The sequence below is a fragment of the Carlito syrichta genome, unplaced genomic scaffold (genome assembly GCF_000164805.1).
Source record: "Carlito syrichta isolate Samal-C Ts95f unplaced genomic scaffold, Tarsius_syrichta-2.0.1 Scaffold287134, whole genome shotgun sequence".
Classification (NCBI taxonomy): Eukaryota; Metazoa; Chordata; class Mammalia; order Primates; family Tarsiidae; genus Carlito; species Carlito syrichta.
In genome coordinates, this window is record NW_007231230.1 from 6605 (window position 1) to 13025 (window position 6421).

At 45.5% G+C, this 6421-nt stretch overlaps 1 pseudogene; it reads left to right on the forward strand.

Annotated features, from left to right (window-relative positions):
- Nucleotides 1-4191: 4191 nt before the first annotated feature.
- Nucleotides 4192-5023, forward strand: LOC103254621 (annotated as a pseudogene).
- Nucleotides 5024-6421: the final 1398 nt, after the last annotated feature.

The window sequence follows — 6421 nt, forward strand, 5'->3', positions numbered from 1 at the left end:
AAAAAAACACAACTAATAAGATATTAAAATTATTATGAAAATATGTAGAATACTTGAAAATCTAAACACGTAAGATGTTGAGACAGCATACTGTCCTCTTTTGATACTACCTCTTACAAGGAGGTGACTTTAGAAATGTCACTTAGCCTTCCTGTACCTAAGAGCTCCTTCTCTGTAAAATGAGAATAATAAAGCACTTTCTAGAATTGTTGCAAAAGTTATGCATAAGGCACTAATATATTACTCCATGTGTGTGTGTGTGTGTGTGTGTGTGTGTGTGTGTGTAATAACAAATTTAACAAATTTTTTCCCCAAAGAAAAATGGGATGGAATGAGTTATGTATTAAGAATAATGATATACAGACATTTGTGAATTTCAGCTGCCATGAAGAAACTGTCCTTATGTGTCCATGCAGAGCCATCTCATGCTGAATGGGAGTATCAGTCACTGGAAACTGACATATGACCTCCACAGATTTGACTATAAGAATAATCTTCTTCATGCAGATTCTAGTTGGATTTCTGGGAAATTTATTTCTTCTTTGCCATTGTAGTTTCCTTCATTTCACCAGGTGCACATGACGGCCCACAGATTTAATTCTCAAGAACCTGACTAGCCAACTCCTTGGTCATACTCTCCAAAAGAGTCCCAAAGACAATGGCTGCTTTTGGGTTGCAGCATTTCCTCAGTGATATTGGATGCAAACAGGTCTTCTATGTTCACAGAGTGAGTAGGGGCATATCCATTGGCACCACTTGCCTCTTGAGTATCTTCCAGGCCAACATGATCAGTCCCATGAACTCCGGGTGGGCAAAGCTGAAACTACGAGCTCCCAAATATGTTGAGTCATTCAATATCCTGTGTTGGGTCGTGAACATGCTGATAAGCACCATTTTTCCTACAAATGTGACTGGCAAGTGGCATGGCAAAAATGACACAAAGAGAAAGGATTTGGGCCACTGTTTTGCAGCAGTTAATAACAGAATTGCAGGATTACTATATACAACATTGTCATCAACCTACAACTTTTTGTGTTTGGGACTCATGAACTGGGCCAGCGGCTCCATTGTGTCCATTCTGCACAGGCACAAGCAGCGGGTTGAACACACTCATAGGACCAACCTCTTGCCCAGATCCTCCCCTGATCCCAGAGTCACTAAAAGCATTCTTGTCCTAGTGAGCACCTTTGTATCAATTTATTACTTTTTAGCCTTATTCCTAGCCCAGGTTGGTAGCTGGTGAACACCTCTGCACTAATCACTGCTTGTTTTGCTACAGTCAGCCCTTATGTTCTCATGAGTAATGACTCCAGGATATCTAGGTTCAGGTCTGCCTGCTATGAAAGGAATGCACAAATCTGTAAGCTGGGCAGATGACTCTCAATTGTATGTGGGGTGTATTCATTTTTATACACTGTGCAGTCATTTATTATGTTCTTCCAGAGACTTGACCCTTAGTATGAGCAGTCTCACAACAGAGAGTGTGTGAACCACATACCAAAGTCTTTGCCCTCATAGATTATTTCATGCAGTAAGGATGACAGGTACAGACTAAATGGTTTGAAAATGCTTTCATAATTTCCACTCTGTTAAATGTTTCCATGGAGAGGTTTAGAGGCTAAGAATTTTTTAGAAAGCAGAATTTTCAAAGTCAGAATCCCACCCAGGTGGAATGAGACGGTTGGTCTCAGGTAGCCTGTCCTCCTGGCCCCGTGCGGGTGGGAGGCCCGCCCATCGCACGTGGGGACCGGGGTCCCATGTGGAAAGCCTCCCTTCTCAGGACAAGGGTTGCAGCCAAAAAGGCGGCCATCCCCTCGCCCATCACGCACAGCACGTTCATGGTCAACTTGGTGCTAAACCATCTACTTCTGGATTGGGGTAAATAGGGGAAAAAAGTGGGCCTTTAAAATTTTGAAGACAATGGAAAGCTTCTATGAGTTTATTTTAAACCAATGAATTTTAAAAGCCCTGTAGTTCCACTGAGCACAGAAGCATAAAGAGTGTAATAAAATGGAAAAGACTGAATTTTGACCTCTCAAGAAAGTGAGAAGAAAAAACAGCAAAGCCACAGCAAATGTCCTGGGATGGAGCTCGTGGAAAAATCATATATCAGACTCTGCAGTCTGCCAATGATCAAGCTTGCCATTTTACTTTTAATGCTTAAAAGAAGTCATTTGAAATCTGTGGGGTTTTGCGGATGGAGCGTAGCCTGTTTGAAGAATAGTTTTAGGTTACAAAAAAAAAAGAATAGAATGACCTGAGTAGGGCAAAGGAGCACAAAGATCACATTAAGAAGATTTCATTATAATCAGTTTGAAGTTAATAAATATGAAAATTGTAAAAAAAATCAATAGATTTTTTTGGGAACACTTTGTAAGTAGAATATTCTGTAGCAAGCAATAATCTCCATTAACCTGTTCTGAAGAAAGAGGAAGAATGTACTCCATAGTCTCAACTTTGAAAAAATGAATCTGTGGTGGAACCAGTCACAGTCCAGAGAGTAGCTGAAGACACAGCATCTGGGAATAAATGCCATGGTTCCATTATTTGTGGGTGGGAAGTAATTTCTGGGGTGAAATATTCAAGGAAGAATTTTTGATAAAATAAACTGAGTATTTCTTTGATCAGATAAAAAATTGTTCAATAGACCACTTGTGATTATCATTAGATAACACAGATTAAAATTTATTGGTAATTTTAAAATTTGAACAAACTTGAGCTAAACTGACATACATTAAACCTGGGCTTTATATCATATTTTTCAGCACATTTGAATCAATTGAAATAATTTGACCTTAAGGAAAGTTTTAGCAAATATAAAACATTTTGATGAAAAATTTAAACTTCACTACTCATTAGGAAATATTTTTGAAATAGTATATTAATGTTTTAAATGCTAAAGATTGGAACTGAGCAGTATTCCTAATTAATAATTATATGTTTTAAACTAAAAGACAATGGAAATCTTCCATAACAAAGCTGTGCACCATATTTGATTCAAGAGTATTTTGGAGAAATAAGATAGCTGCAAATTCAATTACTAGACTACAAGATGCTTGACAATATGTGTGCTAGATTGTCAATCTCTGGACTGTATAAACTGAAGCATAGACTAAATGCAAGGAACGTGTAATAATAAAGTATAATTTACATCATAAAATTTAGAACAATAGATCAATATAAAAAATGAGTAAAATTAATGATAAAATACACAGAACTTTTGCAATGTTGAGAAAAATGCAAAATAGACATTTAAATACACAGCATTAAAACTACTAGTAGAGTTTTTAAACCTCTAGATGCCAATAAAAACAACTATATAATTAGAAAACTAGAGAAAAATAATTTATGTAAAACATAAGCTAGTAAAACTGAAGAATAATTTGAAACTCAGAAAAAAATTCAATATATGGAAGTATTAACGAAAGGTTCTCATTTTTTAAATGACCTTTTCTCTATTTTATTGTGGCTTAGATATTCTTCATTTAAATCAGTTTTACTAATCAGAAAAAAAGAAAAGTCATGAACTATTTTATATGGCTATTGCATTCATTATATCAAAACTTTAAAACTAGACCAATATCAATTATGAATTTATATGTATAGTTAGTATATAAGTATCCCCAAAATGGCAAATGGTTTATTTCAGAAATACAGAAAATGCCAGTAAGAGGATCAATTCATATCATCCAATGCATTACAAATTAAATGAGACAACTACATTCACTGAAGGAATCACTGTATATCATTGTACATTTTTAAAAAGTGAATTAACTTAGAGAAATATACTCTATCGGAGAGTATTAGTGATGACAACACATCAAGATATGGAAATAATTCCAAGTGGCCCATGAGCCCATGAAAACATGTCCCAAATCTTTATTGATTAGGAAAGTGCAGACAAAAGCTGCAACGAGATACCACTTCACACCTACTAACATGGGTGTGTTTAAGAAAACAGGTAGGAGGTGAGGACCCCAGGCGACGGGCGGCCGCGAGCCAGCCCGGCAGCCGGCGAGGGACCCGCGCCATAGAGGAGCTGCGCCCAGCCGCCCACCCCGACACACGCGTGCAACGGGAGGCGTCGGCCAGCTGAGCCCCAGATCCGCGGGCCGGGGCCCTGACGCCGCCCAGGCAGGAGAAGGTCTGGGGGAGAGGACGCGGAGGAAGGCCAGCCTCGCCGGCCGGGCCATGGCGCTTGACTTCCTGGCTGGATGCGTGGGGGTGTGGCAGGCGTGCTTGTGGGACACGCATTTGACACGGTCGAGGTGCGGCTCCAGGTCCAGAGCTCAGAGGAGCCACAGTACCGAGGGACCTTGCACTGCTTCCAGTCCATCATCAGACAGGAGAGTGTTGGGCCTGTACAAGGGCCTGGGCTCGCCGCTCATGGGGCTCACCTTCATCAACGCTCTGGTGTTGGGGTGCAGGGCAATATCCTGCGCGCCCTGGGCAGCGACTCACCGCTGAACCAGTGCGTAGCGGGTGCGGCGACGGGCGCCATCAGTGTGTCATCTGTTGCCCCATGGAGCTGGCCAAGACGCGGATGCAGCTGCAGGACTCGGGCACAGCACGCGCCTACAAGGGCTCGCTGGACTGCCTGGCGCAGGTGTACTGGCGAGAGGGCTTGCGTGGCGTCCACCGCGGCCTGCTGTCCACGCTGCTGCGCGAGTTGCCCAGCTTCCGTGTCTACTTCCTCACCTATGACGTGCTCACGCGCGCTCTGGACTGTGAGCCGCGCTACCGCCTGCTGGTGCCCAAGCTGCTGTTGGGGGATGGCACGTCGGCCATCGCATCCTGGCTCTCCACCTACCCTGTGGACGTGGTCAAGTCACAGCTGCAGCCCGACAGGCTGCGGGACACCCCACGCTACCGGGGCATGGTCGACTGCTTGCACCAGAGGTACCGAGCCGAGGGCTGGCGCGTGTTCAGGCGGGGCCTTGTCTCCACTCTGCTGCGCGCCTTCCCCGTCAACGTGGCCACCTTCGCTACTGTCAACATGGTGCTCAGTTACGCGCGGGGTTAGAAGTCCTGGCCTAACGGCGGAGCCATGCCCACGGCCCGCCCTGGCGCAGCCCTCCAGCCTGTGACTCCGGCCCCCCACCCGCCTTCCTTGGGAGCTTGGCTGTGGCAGAGGTCGGCCCTGTGGCCGAGGGCCCTGCCCAGATGCCGTGGGCTGTGGACCCGTCAGACTTGAGGCCCATCTCGACCGGCGGCTGGGCGACCTCGGCGCAACTTCACTCCACGAGCCTCGGTCCTCTCATCTGTGGAATTGGGACCCCCCCCCACATCGTGTGGTCATGGTCAGAGGTGGCCCCTGTGCAGATTCCCAGCCTGAAGCCAAGTCAGCGGTGGGCACTTGGACCCCTGGGCCCTTCCAGAAGCCCCGCCAGACACTCCCACCCCCGCCTTGCAGGCGGTCTCTGAAGACCAACCGAGGAGCTGTCTGAAGGCTCACTAGCTCCCCAAATCCTCTATCTGGCAGAGCTCCGGGGAGATTTCTTGACCACCTCTCTGTTGGGGTCAGAGGGCAGTGTGGCATGCTCCTGCTGTCACAGAACCGCACCCCTGCCAGTACCCCTGGCACCACTGGGAGCATCCCCATGTTGCCGCTCCTGCTGGAGGGTGAAATGGGAGCCCCACCAGGCAGCCATGGGTCCGCAGGCTCTGATCAGCTTGGGGACTGGGGTGAGGAGCAGACACGGGACAGTGGGAGGTCTCAAAAGTTAAATTGGGATGCAAGACCTTGGCGCAGTGGTTCATGGGGTAATCCCAGCACTTTGGGAGGCTAAGGCAGGAGGATTGCTTGCCCCAGGAATTCAAGACCAGCCTGGGCAATATAGTGAGAGCTCATCTCTACAAAAAATTTTTAAAAATAGCCAAGAAAAAAAAAAAAAAACGAAAACAGGTAACACTTGTAAGTGGAGAGGGTCGGAAAGGAGAAGGGCATGAAAGCACAGCTCTGGGAGAGGTAAACGTGTAGCAATGAGACTTGGGCTTCTGAAAGGCAGAAGCAGGATAGTGAAGACCCAGGTTCCCAAGAATTCAGAAACAGGGCAGGGAGTAGGGTCCTGAGGGGAAGAGGCAGGCAGAGAAAACTTCAGTTTGGAGGGGACCAGAAGCAGACAGTGAAAACTGGGGCTTCTGTAGGGACAGGATCTGGTCTTTGAGACTCTGAGATCCTGAGACTGGGAAAAGGCAGTGAGGACCTGGGGGGGGAAGTAAGATGAGGATGTGGAGATGAGTGAAGTCTCATGCAGTGCTAGTGGGATGGTAAATTGATGCAACCATTTGAAATATTTTGGTAGTTCATCCAAAGATTGTCATAGAGTTACCAAATGGCCCAGCACTTCCACTCCTAAGGATATACCCAACAGATATGAAAACATGTTCACAGAAAAATTTGTGTATAAAAGTTCATGGA